This window comes from Parus major, chromosome 3 (genome assembly GCF_001522545.3).
Source record: "Parus major isolate Abel chromosome 3, Parus_major1.1, whole genome shotgun sequence".
Classification (NCBI taxonomy): domain Eukaryota; kingdom Metazoa; phylum Chordata; class Aves; order Passeriformes; family Paridae; genus Parus; species Parus major.
The window spans coordinates 101,006,482-101,030,450 of record NC_031770.1 but is presented as its reverse complement, the minus strand read 5'-3'; the positions used below and the strand labels follow the sequence as shown (position 1 = coordinate 101,030,450).

Genomic DNA, 23,969 nt, shown 5'->3' with positions numbered 1-23,969 from the left:
GGTGAGAAAAAGCTGAGTTTGTGACACAATAGGTTCAACAGTGTTCCCAGTGCTGGTCCAGAGTAGGAGGGTGTAGGTGTGCAGACTGGACTCACCTGGGTGCACAGAGCCAAATCACACAGTCAGAGTTTTTCACCTACCTTCAGGGTACTAAGCACCATGAAGCCCTGATTTTGGACTCAGGAATACAGTTAGAAATGGATGATGAATGTAGTCTCACAGTTGCTACCACATGTAATACTGTCTGGATTTCCTTGAACCCTTCCCAAGCTCGTGTTACTTTGGCCAGCTTTGAAAGGAGATCACCAGGGAAGGGGAGACAGATCCTGCAGTAAAAACTCCTTGTCAAGGACGATGTGGATCTTCCAGGAGGAAGGTATTCAGATATCTGGTCATCAGATATAAAGGAGCCAGAGGAGAGCAGCGTGTCATCCTTCATCTCTAGACAACTGCACTTTTCAAGGTTTCTGACAAGGAATATCAGAGAACATTGCACCATAATGTAAAGAGTGTGCAGGCTCCCATGAACTTTTGTTGCCACAGTTTTTTTAAGGTGTTATATATTCTGCAGCCAAGCAAAGGGATAGACACAACACTGAAATGGGAACCATAGACAAATCCTGAGACTCTTTTTGTACTATACTTCCTTTCCTGTTATACAGAATAACAGTTACAAACCAGCAAGACAAAGAGTTGATGTGATTACCATTGTAACAATACACTTCAGAGTGTCTGTGTTTCCCTCATCTTGTCTCTCTGGGATTGTCTTGACTGGTAAGTGCCTCTATTTCTTATAAATCATCAGTTCCTGCTGTCTTTTTCAGTATGGCTATTTATGGATGACTTATTCCAGATAATCATCCAGTTTATAGGGACTGATTTTGACATAAAAATCCTGTACAGTTTTTCTAAACATACTTTTTCATACTGGGCTTTTTAACTTAACACTTAATAAAGAATTCTGGGCACGAAATCCTGCTTTTCTGTATGATATCCTGTAACATATTTCAGTCTAAGTGTAATTACTCTTTAGAACAAAATGAAAGTGTAGTAACTAAGGAATTTCATTCAGCTGTTGTATTTTGGACACCTAATCTATGTGCCTCTGTATGTAATTTCAAAAGATTCTAGTTTTTGTGTCAAAGACAGCTTAAAAAACTGTGCTGCATTTCATAGCTCCTGGTCTTGGTGCCACCCCCTTTGTGAAACAATGGTGTAAAATAGATCACAGGTCAATCTGTGGAAAAAGGGGCAGTAGTTATATTTAGCTGGATAATTTCACCTGTTCACTTGCTGCATAACCATATAGATTGGAATAGTAAATGTTGGTTCAGCTGGTGCAGGAGTACAGCACAAGGGTTAGGAACTTATTATTCCAGGCTTTTTCCAAAACACGTCTTTTAAAGTGCTACAAAAGACTGTGGCCTCCTTCTCTCAATTCCCACATTTTTCAGATGACCATTATCGATATTATTGTTGGATTCAGAACACAATTAAAATTTGAGTACTTTATAAAGGAAAGTTCACTGGTGGTTTTGGAAGTCTAGGAAGAAAGGGATATTAACAAATCACCTGGCTGAAGCACCTGTAACACACTTGAGTTAAAGGCCCCTAATGAACACCCTAATATTTAATGTACTAAAATAGATACATATATTCCTTGTGCTGTGAATTGGGAGAGCCAAACAATAGCTACTATCCATGTTTAGAGGGCTGCAGAAACCTGAGAAAACTTCTCTTTCCACTGGCTGGTCAGAGAAGTAATATTTTCCCGAAGTTACTCCTTAAGCACCTTAAATTCTCAAACAAATGACAGAGTCTGTGTCTATAATCTTACTTCATCATCTAAACTGGGTGCTGGCAGTACAGCTATCTCCTATGAATGCTCTGAGGACATTAACTGGGAATACAGCAGCATCCTAAAATAATTTATGCTTTTCATTTTTTGTCAGCTAAAAGACCACTACTTCAGGAGTCTTTCACTCTTCATTTTGCTGCAGCTTTCTGTTCCCTTTTCCCCCAAAGGAATGGAGCAAAAGGATTTAGCGTGGCAGAGTGCCTGGCCCCAGAGAGCAATATTGTGTATAGTTGATGTGACAGCCACGCTGTGTAAAGGAAAGGTCTAATCATTTTTCCTCTGGTCATCTGAAACATTCACTGAAAATACAGATAAAAGCCTACAGAATTGAGCCCTAATGAGTTCATGCAATGGAACTAAAAAGAATGTTATCACAACATATTTTTAAGCAGTCTAAATATTTTTTCTCAAGTGGAACATGCTGTTGAACCTATGTGCAAAATCATCCCTGATCATCTCAGTACACAGTCCATCACAGAAATCTATGAAATGCAATAAAGCTCTTTTTGGGCAATTTCACTGTCAGAGAAGAATGCAGGAAGGGTGGAAGACCAGCTCTCTGATGGAGTAATTTTAGATTTTATTGTAATGCCTGCCAGTGAATATTCCACATGCAGAGATTTCTAAAGCAAACTGTGAAAGGCCGCAGCCTGCCCTGTAACCCTAAAAGGATGTTGAGCTTGGCAGTCTTCCAGGGCAGCAGGATGTGTGGCCTGGATTAGAACAGGAATATTCCTAACATTCATTGCTTTTTAATGATGTCATGCTTTCTAGCTATTGCAAGTCCTTTATGCTTTCCTCTGTAAAAGCTTTTCTAATACTACTGAAACTTCCTGATGAGAAAACATTTCAAAATAAGGCTATATGTTTCACATCCATGCAATGATAAAAGTACAGAGCTGCTAAAATATGTAGTTTATGGAAAGAGTAACTCAGCCTTTATGATTGTATTGTTATTATGTAGTGTGTCAAACACTGTAAATGCAGTCAACAATACGTGTTAAATGGTTATTTCAATATTCCTGATTTTATCAATAGAAAACTTTACATTTGAATGGTCATGTTTTGCTTTTCTTTATATTGTATCTAAGCATACACACCAATGTTGAAAAAAGGGAAAGTTTTATTTAATATTGCAATTATTTTTTTTCAGGGACTAGGTAATCATCAGATTACAAAATAAAATATGAATACTCACAATTTGTGAATGAAAAACTAACAGGATATATGAATTCTGGGAATCAACACATTTATTGCATTATAAATTATAATTGTTTTGATTAATTATAAATTGCTTTTAGTCAATTACAACAACACAGGAGAACAAAACAAAAGTGGAAACATGTCCCTGTTTCCTGTCTGCTGCCTCCCTAAAATCTGGTCAAGCTTAGTTTCAGCTAAGTGTAATCAGGTAGCTCTTTCTTGGGAAGATGAGAGCATTTTAATAAATCAATACATTAACTCTGCCTTTATTTCTCTAGAAACTTATTGTTATATATAAACAATATATTTATAATATATTATTTTCATCTATATTCTATATAATTATATAATATATAACTATACACAATTATATTAATATGTATATACAACTGTTATATTTCTCTGGAAACAGATTTATATTGTTAAATAAATCTGATATGTATTTTTAAGTCTACAGTGACAGAAAGGCCACATTTATTTTCTTTGCACCCAATTCTCTAAGAAGTTTGACAGCATCAAAAGATTTTAAAAAGTATCCACAAAAATGACATACCAGCAAATACCTATTTTGTGTGGAAAATAGAGACTAAGAAAATATTCCTTGTTCAAAGCATAGAAATGTGTCAGGACAATCAACAAAGAGCAGGATAACCACCTGCATCAGTACAGGCCAGGAATATGGGCCCTGCTGAGAATTACTTGGGTTATGGCAAGTGGCACACTGGATACAGCCAACAGCATGCTTTGTCTGCTTATTTGGCTACAACTGGAGGACTGCAGTGGCTAGTTAATAAACTGGAGGTAGTATCCCCACTAGCCAGTGCTGCTGAGGCTGCTCTTGGAATGTGTGTTATGGGACACCTAATTCAAAAATGTTGCTCAGAAATCACACGGTCCAGCAGAAAAATTACTACTATGCCTCAGGACCTGTGAATAAAATTTTAAGATGCTGGGATCCTTAAGTCTGTCAAAAATGGAAACTGAGGCAACCTAACCCAAACCTACAATATGGAGCTGCAGTTGTGATGAGGCTGAACTTTTCTTGGTGGCAGGAGTTGATAAAACAAAGCACAAGATCTACACGCTGCAGTTTGAGAAGAGTTTCGGGCTGTGCATCAGGAAAGGCTTCTTCACTTGGACAGTATGGCAAGGGAACAGGTTACCCAGAGAGTGGCTTCTCCATCTTTAGAGCTTTCCACGACTCAACTGGACAAAACCAGGGCTAACCTGACCCAGTGTAGTGACTAATCCTGCTGAGAGAGAGAGAGGGAGGCTGGAGCAGACCTTCAGCTGCCACTATTGCCCAGCTGGTTGGCTATCCCGGGACTTGTATCCAGGGTCAGATCTGCAGTCCTTACCAGCATCCCCTTGAGCAATACCCAGGAACAGATGCTTTGGAGGACAACACACAAGCCCTGCTACAGATAATTATAGAACAATTTGCTTCAAGCTAAAAGTTTATTGCAAGCATAATGAATTTCTAAGAATTTATTGTAAAAGCAGTTTGTAAGAGGAATGTTAAGACTTTGAAAATGCTTTTAGCAGCCTCCTTTCATTTTAAACACACAAGCATTCCATACCAAGGGTTTCCAGGAAAAAAGGTCTTTAAACCTGAAATCTTGGTCTTAAACTTCCCACCAGGAGTAAAAGCTCTGATTCAGCTGATTCATGTTAAAGAAAAGGCAAAGGCTTCCATTTCAATCCAGCCCTTAAGGAGCAGTTAGTAGCAATTAGAAAATTATTGCCACATCAGATCCTAGGACTATGCCTTGAGGGAAAAGCTTTTGACAGAAGACCACCGTTCCTCTGATCTTGCTGCCAAAAGGGGTAAGCACTGCTTTCTTAGTCACACGGGAGAAAATTGGTCTGGCCTATGAATGGCAACCCTTTGTACTTAGAGACTAACACTTGCCTGTCCATCTAATCAGATATTTAAACATTTGTTAATGTAATGCCACTAGACTAAGATTTCAGGAAAGTTATTGGAGCTACTTGAACTTTCCTCCATTTGTACTTCTCATTGTTTGTGGAGATTTAGGAAATGGTTTAGTAAATATCTCAGCCAAATTATATCACTTGTTCTAGATATATACAGTTCTAAAAACTGTACATGAAAGTAGACTTGGCAACTATGAGGAGTAGCATAGACATTACTAATTGTAGCTCAGAAAAACAGATATAAACCAAATTTCTCACATTTCAATATCCCACAGTCACAAATCTCTTAGTCTGGTCCATGACAATCAAATTTTTCTTATTTTAAAGCCTTTGTAAATGGTGAATACCATTCTGGTTTGGTTGAGGGGGGTGGGGAACTGGTTCTTTTATTAATGTTTGTGTTGATCAAGTTGCATCTAAAGTGTATTAAGCATAATTAAACATAAAACATTTTAATGTTTAGCTTATTTTAGAACAGAGAACAAAAATCTCTTCACAGTATGAGATGCCTTCATTTTCCTTACTTGTATATCTGGAAGTATATACGCACTTAAAACACTATTTCAAAACCAGATATGACTGAAATATTATCAATTTGTTCCACACAGTATTTTTCCCTATTCACAAGTTGCTCAAGGTCTCACAGCTCAGATTTATAGGGGAACTTCTGACAAGTGCAGTGACACTAATTTTACAATCAGTGAAGCTGTGTCAGGAGTTTCTTTCCAAAATAACATCTGGACATATTTTCATCTGAAAGAAATAGCTGTATTTCTCTTGAGCTGAACAGTCATTTAGGAGAAACTTTCAATGACCAGTGCTGTCAGTACATTGTTGCAATTAACTTCCATATGCTCACTCCAGGTAACTCCTGCTTTGTGAACCATACAACTCCACATTGCTGAAGAGGAATGACATCTTTGGCCAAAACCAAGTATTCTTCTATGGAATATTCCCTGTAAAACCTGAAGTAAGTGCATCACTACCAATTGCTTAGTAGGACAGAACACATTATGAAAGCAAAGATTGTGCTTTAGTGCAAGATTTGGCTGGTTTTGGCAACTCTTCCTATTTTGGATGGAGGAAGAAAGGCAGAGCAACTGAGAAATGAAAAATCTACTTTTTGGTAATGCAGAAAAAAAGCTCAATGAAGCTTTTCTGTACTTTAACTCACAAATGTATATTAAAGTTTCAATTATAAAATTGTGTTGGTAAAAGGAAGCTGGCACACATGACAAGTGGAATAAGTATTTTTGTATGTTGTTTTGCTTTCTGGCTGTTTGCACAGTCAGTAGGATGTATTGTCATGCACTTATAACTAGCATCCATTCAAAGGAAAAAAATAAATGCTGCAAGTGGAAGTGGAGTGCTATTGTCTGTAATCCCAAGGACAAATGTTCACTAAGGTATTCTTCTCTTTAATGTCCTCAAACCCACTAACAATTTAGCAGTGGTGACTGCTTCCAGAGCTAGAATAGCTTAGGATTAGAGTAGAAGAAGTGGAAAATATAATTTTTAAAGACTGTCAGACCTTCATGGTTGGGTCAGTGTCTGTTTGTATTATGTCTGGCACTAATACATGATATTAATAATTCACCTTCATATCACCAAATTCACATCCTTTGTTTCCTCTCTGCACTTCTAATGGACTCTTTTTCAATTATGCATATTCTTCTTACCCATATGAACAAATGTATTTGAATTTAAATGTATGGACTTATAAATGGAAATAGACTTTTATTCAGATATACATGTTTTTATCAGGAAACAAACTTGACTACAATTGGGATTAGTTTAGGCCAGGCAGCTGGTTTATGCATATGTAACAGTGTGAGAACAGCAAAAACAGCTCTAGACTCAGTGGAACCTTAAACCTTTCTATGTCTTTATTTGTGCACCAAACCCCAGGAGTGTTGCTGTACGTAAGAGCCTGAGTCAGGCAGTTGTGAACAGTCTGTACAGTTGATATTGCTATAGATTAATGCAAAACAGTTTCTTTCTTGTCATTCGTTCCTCACCTCTGCTCTTCTGCTCTCTCTTCATCCCAGTTTGGGCATCTGGTCTACAAGCCAGTGCTGTGCTGCTTTATAGCTGCTTCCTGTAGCCTGTGGCATTCATGTGCACATCTGGATATACATCTCTAAATTCTGCACCTTTGTCTTTCTTTGTTATCTATGTGGTTTTTTTGTGGGTAGATGAGAGGTAGAAAACTTGCATGTGGAAATCAGAAGTTCATTTAGTAGCAGTGATGTAGCTATCTTCTCCATGGTCACACTGACACAGGATCCAAATACCTGTCCTGTTTCATTTGCATCTGCCACCATGGAAATAAATTATTCAGTCAGGTCTCAGAGTCGGCATTGAGGAAGCAGTAGAAAAATGTTAACAAAGGAAAAAAACAGTGCAATGTTCCACAGACCCCTTCCAGGATCCCCTTTATTCCACATCTCCAGAACTGTTCAGTCACTGCCATCAGGGGGTACTGCTGACCTGGGATGTATCCTCATGGCAGAGGAATTTCTATTGCCAAATATTCTGAGAAATGTGACTCTCTTTTGAGTCTCCACAACCATTATTCATAGCAGTCTAGATGTGGACACTAGTATCTACATCCAGATCATGAAGCCACTTTTGTTTTGCAATTAAGCAGTTTTTTAAGGGAAATAAATAAATAAATAAATAAATAAATAAATAAATACATGGAAAAAGGATAAATCTTTAAACACAGCTTGGCAATGAACTCATGACCTACAAGAATCTGTAGTCCATTAGCAATCAGTGACCCATCAAGGTCTCTGCTCTACAGTCCTCATTATCTCACAGTTAATTGAACTCATGCAACATGACATTTATTTATTAATTTACTTGAAAAGAAAAGGGCACTAGGACTATTTTAAAATGTGACTAAGTCAGTTGTTCTAAGACCCCCATCTTTCAAAGGCTGTCATTTAAACTGAATAATATAATTATTTGTAATTTTCCTTATGATTCGGTGTTCCTTAAAGGAAATATCATTGATTGCCTTTACATGTTCTGTAAGAAGTTTTTCCACCTGTTCTGACATTTAAAGTCTTTCTCTGGGCACAGAGAAAGCACCTACCCAAGAAGATTCACTTAAAAGGAAAAGTGGGCTACGCAGGGATCTGTTCCATGCCCTTATGGTCTCCAGCTCAAAATTCTTCCTGAATGCAGAGATTAACCTCAAAGCAGCAGCTTAGCTCTTTGCCCTCTTCCCTCCCTGGAAAGGAAACTGTCACTTCCAACTATTTCAGAACGTTAATTCTGTAAAACAGCCATGCTGCAATCCTGCAACAATGTGCAGTTTATTCTGGGTGGCTCTGGAATTGCCTCTGACTCCTGCTCATTTCCCAATAATTACTGATAATTACACCACTCAAAACAGAGTGAAACACAACAGACTCTTTCAAAGCTGTAGAAACAAAGTTTGTCCAGAAACTGACCTTCCCGTTTGGAGGTGAGAGGAAGTGTGCATGGAATTATATAGGCAAGATGAGTTGCTTCTAACTCGTTTTGATAGAAATCAACACGCATAGGCAGGAGGAAAACCAAGGCTGTAGTTTTAAGGAGCCCCAGGCAGCAACTTACGTGCAGGCTTAGGTTTATTCAGTGGCTTTAGGAGCTGTCAATGTTTCGTCTCGCCTGTTATCTTAATATACTGCAACAATGGCAATGATAAACAGCATACATTTAATATAAACCCTTCTTTGCTTGTTTATAGAAAGAGTTTCTTTGGTCAGCATATAAATGTCTTTGAGATCTTTTTAATATCCACTGCCAGAGGAAAAAAGAGGGGAAAAAAGGCTGCTGGGGGAGCCGGGGAAAACCTGCCAAGTCTTATACAGCGAAACATTTTTTATGGCATTTCTCCTTTTACTGATGACTGGTTTTACAGCATGTTTGAGCAAGACACTCAAAATCACACCCTTCCTAAGTTTCTTCACTCACCCTCATTTAAATGTCCTTGGCAGAGGCGAGGCCCTGTGAGCTGCAGTGCGGGGTTCCGGCAGGCCGAGACCTTGGTGCTGGGCCGCGCTCGCAGCCGTGAGGGAGTCGGGGCACAGCGCGGCCTTGGGGCGAGCGCGGCGCTGCGGGCCTTGCCCTGCGACACTCGGGCAGCCTGTGACGTGGGGATTCCTTCAGCAGGAGCAGTGACGGGCACAGGGGCCTTGGACTGCAGACAGCGGACACGGAGCGCTCTTTGTGTGCATCACACACACGCACGAGTGCTCCGCGCGGCTCCTGCACAGCCCTCAAACACCGAAAAAGCAAATCAAAACCCCTTTTTGTATGAAAGCTGTACGGATAGCTTTGAGATACTGCTTTACCACCTTTAAAGGGAATAGAGAGCAACCACTGAATTCCTTAGCTTTTCAAAAATAGCTCCACAGCTGGTTAGATTAATTTGTTTCTTTTTGGCATTCCTCCCCTGGAGGCAGTAAACATGATCAGCTGCTGTCCACTGGAAGCACTACAGAAACAGATCTATTATTATTATTATTATTATTATTATTATTATTATTATTATTATTATTATTATTATTATTATTATTTATAATCTGTAAATACTGACAATGTGTTACACTGCTGTTTGTCATACTGAGAGCAGATGATCTCGTTATTATGAGATTACATTCTGGACCTCCAGAGATACTGCATTCAATTTGTCAGTCCCATCATTCCCTCAAATGCTGTGGAAGATTTGATGAATACTGGATTCAGTACTGTCAATACACTTACAATTTTATTGTGTCCCACAATGGCTGAGCAATGCTTTAATATTTCTGTGGAAGCCATGCTGCACCTCAAACAGAAGACATGGGCTTCATGACTAAATGATTGAATGGAGATTTTTGCTTTGTCTAACAGAGAAGCTCAGAGAAGAGACAACCTTCTCTGGTTCTGAATGCATAAGCGTGTTTTTTTATGATTCTAAGAATTCTATAAACATGAGTGTAAGTTTTTTAATATAGATATGTCTAGCTATTCCAATTGTAGGTCAAATGTGGAAATAACAACTTCAGTGCCACTGAAGTAACCCTCACATGCCTGTGAAATTCTCCCCTCTTTTTACTAGCACACACAGACAAAATTAATTTTAATGTAATTATTGTAAAAGCTAAAAATCAGGGAGGGAAGGCTCTCTTCTGCCTGATCACATAATTGTGTAGTAGGGATTAATTCCATTTTTGCCAAAATAATTCAACATCTGAAATATATAAGCTTGATTTTACTTAAGAGATTCAAATGTAATAATTTAAAAAAAAAAAAAAAATCTTCTGACAATTAGCAGAGCTGTATCCTTAAGCAGGATCAGGTTGGTGGGCCAGCCTAGTAGATTTTAGCTCAAATTTCACATTCAATTGGTGGTAGAAGACCAAAAGATCTGTAATTGATGCTGAGGTATGGTGCTTTGTGAAGAAAGGGAGAATAACCACCAAGAATCACATTTGATCTGTCAGCACTGTCCACCAAAAAGAACAACAAAACCACTAGAAATTCATCAGTAAATAAAAAAATCAAAGAGATTTTGTGTTGGTCAAACCATGACAGATATCTTCCCCACAAAGTATATTTACCAATTATGAGATGCATGCCATAGGTTTCCAAAAATACCACTTATGAACCAGGACCAGGAGCTGGACTTCTCCTACCTAATTTGATTAGATTCACACTTATTTCATAGACAATAGCTACCAATAGGCATCTCAGTCTGTCAGGTATTTGGGCTGAATTTTGTAGTCACACATTCTCCCTGTAAGTTTTCTTGTAAACTCGCATGGTTCAAAATCTGAAATTCTGAAATCTGAAATCCTCTGACACGGCTAAACTTCATTTTAGGTGGCATCTGGTGCTTTCATAGAAGAACTGGAAGATAAGAGTGGCAGAAGCAAGTTTAAGCATTGAAGGACATTGGAGAACAAGTCAGACACAATTCCTGTGAAAGGTCCATGGAAACTTGAGCTGCTGGAGTCACTTGTGACCAGATGTGTTTGGGGACCAGAGTAAAAGGTGAAGTGATACAAGGTTACACTGAAGGCTGCTTGAGAGGTCTTTGTTCTTGTGCTGGTTTCTTATTTCTAATTTTTTCTATTTTTTCTGTCTTTAGGTTAGGAAACTTAAATGAGAGAGGGACAACTTGCATAACTGCACTCAAGGGGTTCCAAATTCAAGGTGAAGCAGATAAATAATGTGTAAAGAAATAGCTGTGGTTGAAAAATTAAAATAATGAAAAATACACAGCTATGTGTAGAATATTAGCCATAATTAAATTCAATGCAGAAGTAATGATTTTGACATTCTTGTGAAACAACCTGACATGCTGTGGTTTTATGTTATAATTTCAAAGATTTTTTTTAATTGATTCCTTTAATTGAAAAAATGGATTTTTCAATCTTCATCAATTTTGCTTAAGACTGAGTTGTTACTCACAGTGAAGACTTGACCAAAAAATATTTAAAATTTACAAAAATTACTATTTTAATCTAAGACTGAGTTCTACTTCTCAGAGCCATAAGAAAAGGACTTTTCACTTTCAAAGTTATCAGAAATGAAGGCCCTGAAAGTCAGACACAAGAGGTCAACCTATTTAGGCAGATTTTAGCAGTGAGCTGGACTGTCCTGTTTAGTAGTAGTACCATGTTCACATGAATATACTTCTGATTAAACTGAAGAATATGGTGTTTTAGGAAGCAATAATTGGATGGGTTTTCCATTGGTTATAATGAAAAAGTAACCACAGTAAAATATCATCGTGCATGGATCAATGCTATAGCTCAAATTTTTATTAATGCTGTGCTTTTCCAACATGAATTGACTCCTGGTTTTGATTGCTTGAAACAGCTATATAGAAGTGTATAGCTGTGTATAAAGGACACTTTAAGCTGGACTAATAGCAATATAAATATTGTATATAATTATGTAAAATGATGCAAATAGCACTGTGCATTTGATTCCTTAGACAAGAAGTAAGGTATGTTTCCCACAATGAATTTGGCAGTGGGGAAGTGCAACTCTACAAAAGAGAAAGGGGCAGACACTGAAGTCACTCTGGTGAAAATGGCACAGCAGCTACACTGAAACCTCCTGCACAGCTGCTGAGAGAAATAAATTCCCAGCCAGTGGGTGCTGTGATGAGGCAAACAGGCAGGATGTTTCTAGAGAAAGGGGATCTCAGCATGGGGAACCATGTGACAGGAGAACACTTTCATGCAGCAAAGGAGCAGGAAATAGGATGTTTTGAGGGAAACAGAGGAAGGAAACTGACAGGCAGAGAAACAAGTGAAGGGGAAGAAAGGAAAGAAAGCAGATGAGGAAGAGATGAAATGAGGAAACAGTGTTATTAACTATTATAAGATCTGTTTTTTTGACAGCTGAAAAAAAGGTGGGTGGGTTTTTGTTTTTCTTATTCTTACAGTTCCTTTTAAGTAATTGCTAAAATTACCACAGGAATTTAAAAATGGGAGTTTCCCAAGACATTCTTTTTAATAATTAGTAATTGAATTTGAGAAACCATTGTGAAATTCTTTTCTTCAATAATCTGAGGAGGGCATCTGAAGTAATTTAAGATAAATAAAGTAGGCTTATGCTTGTGCTTCATGCTAAGACATTATTTCCTTGCAATTACTGTTACTGTATACTATACATAGAGACACATAACTTTATGATAATGTCAGATATTCCTGATAACTAAATAGGATGTAAATTTTGGAGTTTGGACATTTTTGGGGTTTTATTTGTTTTGATTTTTTTTTTAAATGGAATTTGTCACCAAAGAGTGGTTTAATTAGACCATGACCAAAATAATACACTGGATTTAACTGGAAGCAGTTTAAAATTTCAAGAGCCCCTAAGTCAATAACTTTTATTAAGGAATCTATGGCAAGATGATATGTCTGTGGCATGCACACAGAGAACAATGATGTCAACCAATTCATTTTTCTTTGAAAAAGGAAAGAGTAACATTTTGACATCACTGTCCTATCCAGGGTACAACATCCAGCCCATCAGTGCTGTGCAGTGACTCACAGAGCATGTGCTCCTCTGACCGAAATTCAATGGCTCAGAAGCCGTATCTACTTCACAGCTGCTCTGCCTCCTCCAGGCTGTGTGTTTATGTGTATACAAAAAACACACCAGGAAAAAATATCATACCATCATATTGAATCATTCCTGCTCTTTTCTCACACAGCTGAACATCCTGACACACTGTAAACTCAGCTGAAAGTGTGTCAGGGCACTGCAATCTGCTTCTCCTGCAGCACTGACAATTTGCCATGAACTCCATAACCATTGCAACAGAAACTGGAAAAGGGTTTCCTTGCTGTTTCCTTACTTTTTCTGCTTTTTCTGATCACTTAGGATTACTTAACTCAGTATTCTTATTAGTTTTTGATTATGAAAGGGGAGTCATACTGACTTCACACATACATCAGGCTTAAAAGCTTTGGTCTTTAGTCTTCTAAGTTAGGAGTTTGCTACACATATTTACCCATAAAAAATTAATAAACATGACAGTGAGGCATAAGATGAGACATATTTCGTCTCAGTGGTACTAGTATCACTTTGACATTGCAAAGACATGGCCAAGAGCAAAATTATTACCCAAAGTGCAAATTGGTTATGATAACCCAAAAACACGCAAAGGGTGAGAGAAATCTTTATGTATCACAAATATCCTTCCTCTGTTCTGTGGTAGTAATGCCTCATAAAAATTATGACTTGGGCATCTCAGCTTCCCTCCAGTTTTATTAGCTTTCTTTTTACCATTAAATGTTAATAAAACTTCAAGGTGGAGCTTAGAGCAACAGAGCTCAACTTCGTGCACAGAGCTTTGTATTTCAATTAGTGATGGGCTGTCTCAAAAGGTTCAGGTTTCTGTTTAGGACATAGGAGTAGAAGAAACCTTGCTTGGGTCACCACCATCACAGGAAAACATGTTGCTATAGTCTATTCATAAATACTTTATTTCTTAATTTTGAACCAAATTTAAAAATTCTCTCTTACTATTCCACCCTGAAAGACATCCTAGAATTTTATTCTTCTGTTCATTTAGCAGTTTTCTGCTCTTATCCTACCTAATCATACTTTGTGACCAACGCTGCTCATTTTTTGTAGAATTAACTAAGCCTTGGCTTTGAAAGTCTTCATTCTTCACAGTTCAATCTACTAAAATATAAAATCCTGGAAATATTCACACTGGTTCAAGGAAAAATATATAAAAATATCTTCTTTTCGATGAGATGAACAAATGATACCCAGAGAGAGGGGATGTAGAGAGACAATACAACAGGCAAGTATAGAATGATCCTGCTTCTCAAATATTTCTATCTCTGGCAACCAGTATTTTAGGTATGAATTGGAAGCAACATACAGACCACTGTGATTAATAGCCCCTCTGCTATGGATCCATTTAGTCCTTTATGAATCCAGTGATAATTTTAGCTTCCACAACATCCTGTAGCTGTGATTTCCACAAAGTAATTAGGTACTATAAGGAAAACTACTTATTTTATTTGTTTTAAAAGTCCTGGTCATCTCTATTCTTTTAAAAATTAGAGTGGACAGTAATTCCCTAGAACACTCTTACATATCTTTTTCTATTTCAAAGATGCCCATCAAATAGACACTAACTTGTAGATAGTAGATAGATCCCATGTATAGACAGACTGCAGGATAGACCCCATTACCAAGCATTTATTTTCCAAGGAGATCAGTTTTAATCTTCTCTCTAAAAGATGCCAATATAAGTTCAACCCACTTTGTCATTGTACAGATGGGATCAATATAAATACACATTGGACCCAAGACACATTATTGAAACCCCCATCAGCATGTAACAGAGATTTATCCAGTTTATTTTTTGTCCTCAGTATTTTCTTAATAATCCTAACATTTTGTCAGTGTCACATGCTACTAAGCAGAAGTTTTCAGGGAAGTGTGCACATATGCTTATTAAGACTCTTTCCTGCATAGCCAGGAAATTAGGCTACCTTAGATTCCAGTGTTTCGCACATATAACTAAATGTCAGGGGAGAGCCACCATGTGGCTTTTACTTTGACTTCATTGGCAATTAATTTCATATGCTTTTTATTGTTCAGTCACTTAGCATCATTTGATCATTCTGTAATTCTTCACTGTCAGGAATAATTGTGTTGCATAAGGAATACTTGTCACTTCATTATTTCACATAGTTTTCAGGTAATTTATGAAGATGTTGAACAGTTCATGTCCTAGCAGGGAGCCTGTGAGATTGGATTATCTCTCTCCATCGATTTGTACCTTTTGTTTCCTAATTATTAATCACATCATAATTGTGCAAGAACACTTTTCCTCTGATCCCGTGACAGCTTAAATTTTTTAAAAATTTGTCTTATGCATGCTCAATGGCAAAATCTTTCAGTAATTTTAAGAATTCTCTGAATTCGGGCTCTTCATATGTTCATTGACTTCCCTCTACAAAAATCCTTGTGAAGTTTTCTGGTTATATAGGAGTGATATCTAGCATTTTTAAACACTATGTTTAAAACATAAGTCTCAAACAGCAAAGTCAGTTTTTAACTTTCCACCTAATGCTAAAGAATTATTCTGACTTACCAGGCATGTCCCTTGGGTGCTCCACTTGGGCCACATTTGCATGGCCAGAAGGGTATGCCCCAGTTGGGTGTACCCCTGACACAGGGATGGTACTTTTCACATGGACTAGGTGATGAATACTCACCCAGGGTGAAGAGAAGCTGACTATGAGCCATCCTGTGGCCTTGGGAGGCACAGAGCCTGTGCTCCTGGTTCGTGCATCAGCCACTAGATGATTGCGTGCCTTGGGCACAACACACATCCGTCCTGTCATCCTTGTAAATCCCCTCTGGATAAACATGTATACAGGAATCTTGGCCTGAAACAAGTCATAAGGGAGGAAAACAGTTAGTGCTAGTGCTAGGTGTTGGATCTTTATTTATCAAGAACGGAATGAGGCTATAGGTAGGCACTCCTTGAGTTTTTTATTCAACATCAGCCTCATCAGTACAAGGTGAGATATGAAAGATGTTGAAAACTTGTGCCATTATAATAACAGCTAAATTCTTTTGGTTACAATGCCTTTTAAAAAACTTTCTAGCCAGTAGCATAATGTTAAAAGCTTACAAGTGTTTGCTTAAGCCAATCATTAAGACTACATGTACACTTTGTTTTTAACAAAGCCTGCTTGTTATAGTTTAAAAACAATGGATAAAGCTTTATTATTAAATTTACATTTTTATATTAACTTGCTTATTATTTTTTCTAAGGCCTATCTTTACTTTCACACAGCTTCTGAGAGTTTTCCAATTTTTCAATTTCCTGCAGTAAAGATAAGAGAAAACGGGATTCCCAGTGACCTTTTGATGCTCTCAGTCTTCCCTTATTTTTGAAATAAATGCAAGGTCTTTAGTGTCTTCTGTAAAATAAGTTTTCTGTCTCCTCAGTCATCATCCTCTTCTCTTTCTGTCTACCAGGTATGAGAGATTAATGCATTCTGGATGAAATCATACCAGGGCCTTATGCAAGGGTATTTACAGCTTTCTTATCAGTACTGGAAGTAGCCACCCTCCTATAAGCAAGACAATCCATGTGGCCTGGACATTTGCATTACCATACATTTATGTCAATCAACCATCTTAGTCTAAAAACAGAAAAAAATAGAAAAAAAATTGTGTTTTGATTTGAGCATCATTTCTTTCCCCACTTCCTAGAAAGTTTGTTTCCTTCTTTTTTCTGCTAATAAGGCTGAGAAGCTTTATATTATTTGGTTTAACTTCCTTTGCAATGACTAGCTGAATTAGAGTTCTGGCAAGAGTTTTGGACTTTATTCTTAAATTTCCTATTCTCCAAGATGTATCTCTCATGATTTTTCCACTCCTTATAGAGTCTTCCTATTCCTAAATGAGTCTTATTATTCCTAAATGAGTTTTATTATTCCTAAATGAGTTTTATTATTCCTATGTGATTTTTCATTTCAGTTATAAATCAAGACTGTCCCATTTGTTTTGAGTCTTATTTAAAAAGATTCCCATCCTTACAAATTTCTGGGGCTTAGATAAATCATATTGAAAGAAATTTTGTTCGCTTTCACATTTCAGTTTCTAATTTCTGCATGTGTTGACTTCACTCGTTAGAACTCTTAATTTTTCATATTTCTCCTTTCATATAGGAACCTATATATAATTTCTGTTTATTCCTCAATGTAATTTAATTGGAATGGTCTTGATGTCACTTAAGTTATTTTCTTTAGGTCTTCTACAACATTCTTAATTTAGAAAAGGAGATTCAAAAAGAAATTTATTCCCTATACAGTCACGAAATCATTAAGATGTAAAGCTATCAACTAATATATCCAGATATAACTGAATTCTACCAATATTAGTTACTTAAATTTTTTAGTTAGTTGAATTGTTGAGAAATTGCTAATTTATAACTCATTTTATAGCTGGAAAATTTTCCCATGATGACACAATTCCCAGTAGTATTCATCACTCTAACATGTTCAAGATATTTCTATATCCATATCCAATTTTGATCCTGGCATCTACGTCAGGTTCTCAATACCACCTCTAAAGAAGCTAGTATAATTTTGGTCCAAACTGAGTGTTTGTGAGTTGTTCTTTAGTTATACTACTTCATTCTGATAGAACACCAATCCATTGCTTTTAACTTTGTTTCTGTTCTTCCTGAAGAAATTACATGTTGTTATTTTTTTCTCAGAATCATTTCCTTCTCTGTCAAGGACCCAAGATGAGATTATTCATGAAGTTAAAATGCCGTATTTTTGTTGTTAAGACTTTATTTACACTAATTTTCAGAAAGATAAAAAAAAGAAAAATCAATAAAATTAGATGTTAAAATTAAGTTTTAAACCGATTGGCAAAATATTCAGCTTATTTAATGAGAACTGCTTAAATGCAAGCAGTGTAGTCTCAGGTAGTTATATTGGCTCCCTCAGGTGCAGACACTTCTAGAGCACTCATTCCTGATAAGAAAAACATCAAACACAACAAGGTTAAAACTTTCTGGAGATTTTGATTTCTTTCTGCTAAGTGTAGAAGGAACACAAGTGATTAGGGTTAGACCACATCCACATCTTTCAGAGAGAAACATAGTTCAACGGTTTCTCCCTTTGTGTTTTTATATACTCACCAAAAGAAAGGTGTTTTTATATCTTAAATTATGGTTTAATACACAGTGGTTTATCACAGGCTGCTGATTGGAATCATATGTATGTTAGTATCATAACCAATTTCTTCATTTTTCAGATAAAATATAATTGTATCAGAATCAGAGAATCAAATGGACTATAACTACAAAATAAAATATATTTTTGTGAAGGTAAATCCAAATGTCTTTGTTTCATGAGTGTGTGACAGCCATTGTTTTCTCCATGAAGTACAGTAACTGTGTCTATCTTTTTTATTTTGATTCATCAGAAACTAATGGCAGTGAGGAACTCAACTAAGCAGTGATGACTGGTGGAGAGTGGGTGAGTTGCAGGACCTGTGTGTTATTACAGAGAGTTTACAAAAAAAATATTCCATTGTTTCAGGTAGTTACATCCTCTCTGTTTTTAACAGTTTGTTATCACATTACTTCATATAAACAAGATTTTCTGACATAATTTTCTATTCTTTCATGTCCTTCTCCCTTTTTATGCCTTGCATCTTCATCTGCTGCTTTCTAATTGCTAGGGAAGGCAGACAAGATGCTCCATTGGGAACAGATGGCTTTCTGGAAATCTCCCAACAAGGACTACTCCTGGAATAGATTTCATCTGCAAGCCCCACGCAGAGGTAATATATGATACCTACAAATAGATAGTGCTCCAAAGGCTTAGGAAGGAAAAAAATATATCCTGCTGGGGTTCTTAAGGCTGTTATGACCACAATTTCCAACAGAAGAGCAAGCATAAAAATGAATCCTATATATAGCATTCATTTTTTGAAGTTATTTTTCTTTACTTCTATATAATCTCCACAATAGGGACAGCTATCCTAAAATGGTTTCTAAAGGGCTGTGTTTTACTTCTCAAGGTGGATTAAGTACAAAGCTTGAAATCAGTTATAATGTTATCCTACTTTAAAAAATGCTGTGAGATGGCACACAATATATGAAATAAATATTGAAGTTTTCACAGGAGTAAGAATAAATAATATAGAAACAAATATGTTGGATTACAGTGTGTATGAAAAATTGTCATTGTTGTCTTGCTCTTCTATGTTTTGCACCTTTACTTACTTCCATCATGGAGAGGAGAGATACTATTTGTAGCATATTATAAAATACTATTTGTTTTGTTTGTTTTGGTTCCGTTTTTCTTAATCTAAAATAAAATTTATTATAACCATGTTGTATATGGTTGCTCTGTGTGTCTGGAAAATATTATTCTGGGATTATGGATGAGGCTATAAAGCTGTGAGATCAGAGATATACTGTTTATGGTAAAAAAATACAAACTGTGAATAGTAAAGTGACAGCAGTACTCTGTATCCTCAGTATTCTAACCTCAGCCCTGAAATAATGTGTGGGTTACTTATTGTTCCTCTTCACAAAGCAAAATGTATATTAGAGAACACCATTTTTCATTATTTATGAAACAAAAATACTATGTTCTGGTTTTGTTTGGCTATAAATAAAAGTTAGTGAGAAGGAATCCTAAAAATTCAAATAATAGAATGCAAGTACCAGAAAGAAAGTATCAAAGTGTTAGAGGCTTTAAAATTTTGGACAAGCTACTTTTTTGTGGAGGAAAAATGCCCTAACTGTCCTTTACCAAGTAAGGACTAACCATGTTATGATGACTTCTGGGTATTTGAAGTGATTCATTTTTATTATAAAGAGAAACAGGATCACAGAGTCCATGACTGAGTAGCTTCAGTCTGAATCTGAACTGTGCCATGGTGTTACCATTATTGTTTACCCACTTGTACCATGCAGATGCTGTCATTCTGCTTTTCCTACAAGTGTACAAGTGGAATCTTTACAGTATTGGAATAAGTTAATGAGCACTGCAGTGTGTAACTGAGGAAAGTAAAGGCATTCCCAGTGAGATTTGATCACAATGAACCATGTAGAGCCATTAAAGGTCCCCAGCAGCTTTTACACAGTCACAACTGTTGCTGCAGATATGAGGGAAGGACTTGAAGGCAGATGTTGAAATATTTTTTGCAAAAATGCTGAGAGTGTAAGAATGACTTTTCTATTGATTCCACTAAGCGAAAAAAATAAAATCTGTAAGTGCACTTCCTTTCCTCTACACTTCAGAGAAATGTACAGACTGCACTAATAATTTAACTAAAGGATCTGAAATTCTCTTGAGATCTGAAATCCTCCTGAGAATGTTTTATTGACAAAATGTACTAGATCAGAGGTAAAGAGGTATATTATAAGCAACATAAATATAATTCCTCATTGATCATTGGATCTCACAAAGCCATCAAAGACATTAGAGATCCCCCACTAAGAGAAGTCTGTCCATGTTCTCAGATGGTCCTTCCACTGCCTTTTCCAATGGTGGTAAAGTCTGGGTGTGAAAAGTGTAAGTAATTTTCCACAGACAACTTTCTCTACAAAAGCTGCATCTGCTGAGGCTTTGGTCAGAGAAATGTTCTCAATCAGCTCTGACTCTGTTGACCTTGGCAGTGTTTGAGTTACCAGCCTAGAGGTAAAAATTGCTCTTCCTAGCAATTAATTTCTCCAACAAGATTATAATCTTGAAACTGAAGCAAGACTATATTTCTGCATTTACCAGAAGCTTAATAATCTCTGTCAGGAAAAGTAGATTGATGTTGTTCCATTTCCTCTTATTATAGCTTCTGACATGGGAGGAAGTGGAATCTCTGCTCTTAACTCTTGGCCAGCAATCCTAGCTGTGGGAGGAACAAAGCCTTGAATACAGTCATTAAAATTCAATGCAACAATTACAGTTAATGTGCATTAATTTGGGCATGTTAAGCTACTTATTATATGCCAGATATATTATTGTAACTGGCAATAACAAGGATATCATCTTTAGCAGTGTCACAGATTCTGTTAAGCAGAGACTCTGGTCTCAGTTGCTTGTTAATAAACATAATTGTCTAGTAATTTTGTCAGTGAGAGTGAATATTTTCTTGCTAATGCCATATTTTTGAAAGTTTTTGCACTTTAAATCTAAGTTACGAATTTTGATTTCCAGCAACTCATAGTTGCTAATTGTGAGTCCAAGCCACTGGCTGCCAAGGAAGTGCTAGAGATAGAAGTGATCAGAAGATCTTAAAAGTTGTCCTGAGTTTCAACTGTTATGTGTCATAAATTTTAAGTTCCTGTTCAGTAATGAAATTTCTATAATTTTGACATCTCAGGTTAGCCTAAAATATTTGTCTGAGACTCACATTGAAGAACTCCAGAAGAGTTTTTGTTTTCTAATGGTTCAGGCTTTGAATTGTGTGCATTTAATCTACAGTATTTATTTATATTCCTCTGTATTCATGATGAAAAATATCTGATGTATTACAATTGCTGGAATGACATTCCAGGACATACATGCAGTCATTTAGAGCATTTGAAAGCTTTTAGTGACCACTTTAAGGCACCATAACAGTAAGAAACAATGCACTGTTCAATTAATCACTCAATATTGATGGAATAACTAACAGGTAAATTGACAGGGAAAAATCAACCTTCCTTGAACCTGGTTATCTTCATTTATATGGTAGATTTCATTTATTCCCTATTCTGTTACAATTGATAATTCTTGAAAGCTACAGCCTTGAAATTTAAATGGATACTAGAATTTGAAACAACTTGTGAGTGCTACTGTGTAAAATTTAGTAGTGAATATGCATATAGCTAATCAAGCATATGTTCTGTAGTCAAACTGGTCAAATAGTACTGTACCTTTCAGAAAAGAAACAAAAAATGAAAACTGCTTTTGTTTCCCACAGAATCATTAAAATGAGGGAAAAAAATGATCTATTATGTTAAATTGTCTGGTAAGAGTACTTTGACAATTATTTTCAAGAATGTATTTAAGTTAACTGAAGCCAAATTGTTCTTCACATACCTCAGAGGTGCACAGCAGGCTTCCAACAATTCATACAGCAAATAGCCTATTCCTTGATTCATGGGGAATTTTTTTCCCTGTCATGGAACTATTTTCATTTCATGACAAAATGTAGGTTTTTCATATCAGATCAGAGACAGAAATCTAGTCACACAAAGGTAGGGTGCATTTATATTCATATTAGTATGTTTGACCCAGATATTATCTGCACACCACAACGTATGATTGACAATGTGAGACATATTATACAAATTTTCTTCAATTTATTAAATTTTCTAAATAAGGTGATACTTCTGTCTATACTATAAGATATACTATACTATAAGAGATAGGTGATATCATGTACTTGAATTACTCTGTAAGAATCTGTCTTAATAAGATATGGTATTGCAGGGTTATCTTATAATTTTATAGAAAATTAATATTTGCCACTAGATGAGTCCTTTTCAAAATTGATCCAAGATTTGCCTTTTTTCCATGTCCACTGGAAGTGTATTCTCTTTGGGTATTCCTGGTAATTAGCATTCTCCAGTATTTACTCCTCATTTAAGGTTGGGGAACTTGCAAATTCCATTCTGGTTACTCTGTTGTGCCAAGCAGCTATATTTCACTTGTAAGAGCTTTTCATCTGAAATAACACTTTCATTTGCACAGTTGTTTATGCTTTTCCTCTTTGATCTACTTTTGTCTGTTTACATCTTTCTCTCATTTTAGAGCTCATATTATACATTCCTTACTATTCTAGAGAAAAAAGTTATCTCCAATTTCAATTACCCATTATTCAAATCATGCTGAATTATTTTGCTGTGAAAAATATTAGTATAAATATCCCAATGTAGTTTAGCAATTTACAGATCTATAGATCTGCGAATATAAGCCATATAAATAGCAAAGCCAAATTCAAGTAAACAACAGGACTCTGTAGTTGGAAGAAGTTTGAGTAAAAGGGAAAGCTTTCAGCTAAAGTTTTTATGCTAAATCATTCTTACACATAACCATTCCTATACATGCTCTACTCTCCAGTCAAATTTGGAAAATATTAAAAAAATTTACCCCTGCAATAAAAATTGTGCAGGCTTCTTCATTTCATCACTGGTCTGCTACAAGCTAATGTAAGTCACCATCAAAAAAGATGAGGCTGACTGTTTGAATACCTTAATGTCCTGCAGCAAGGTGATTTTCAGAATTTACAAATGAATTCATGCTTTCTGCAAAAGACAGTTGAAACTGGCATATGTTGTGTTTCTGGTAAGAATTCCACACAATCGTTTATCTCAATACAGCATTAAATGTTTATTTACGGTGGCTAAAAAATGCAGTATTTCCATATATTTTCTTTCTGATCAAGAAATCCATAGATTGTACTCTCCTATTTTGGGTTTCAGTTTTGTTCCCTAAGAATTAAAATGTAAACACCCTAATGAACTGCCAGTTTTAAAACATGTCAATACTATTTATCAAACATGATTTAAAAAATAATATAAAGAAAAACTGTATCAAAAAACTTTTTTAAAATTTAAATAAGATGTTCACAATACCAGAAGATGAAGTTTTACTAGATATCAAATAGCTTTGTTCTCAGTCTCATGTAAACAAGAACATTGTTACTTCATTTGGTACTTTATAGCTATTGTCAACAAGAAGTCATTAGCAGTCTTTCATCTACAGAAGGCTAAAAGATTGGATGAATGGAATAATATTTTTCATGAAAATATATCAACTCTTTTTCTATCTACAAATATAATTTATTGTTTTATAAACTATCTTAATGTCTTAAAAATTAATATCCTTAAATGGAGTAAATCAATCCTTTTTGAAAAGGGAATGTGACAAAAAGAAAATGGGGCTATGAACTATTTAAACATAAACTAGGAAAAATGTCA

At 36.1% G+C, this 23,969-nt stretch overlaps 1 long non-coding RNA gene across 2 annotated transcripts; it reads left to right on the top strand.

Moving 5' to 3' along the window:
• Positions 1 to 586: 586 nt before the first annotated feature.
• On the top strand, positions 587 to 21,120 carry LOC107202596. Of its 2 annotated transcripts, XR_001520746.1 has the most exons (7): positions 587 to 774; positions 5,864 to 5,969; positions 10,859 to 11,029; positions 18,305 to 18,377; positions 18,476 to 18,528; positions 18,734 to 18,835; positions 20,855 to 21,120. It is a non-coding gene; the product is annotated as an uncharacterized LOC107202596 (long non-coding RNA). The 2 variants fall into 2 exon arrangements; XR_001520748.2 differs by lacking the exons at positions 587 to 774; positions 5,864 to 5,969 and adding an exon at positions 9,229 to 9,316.
• Positions 21,121 to 23,969: the final 2,849 nt, after the last annotated feature.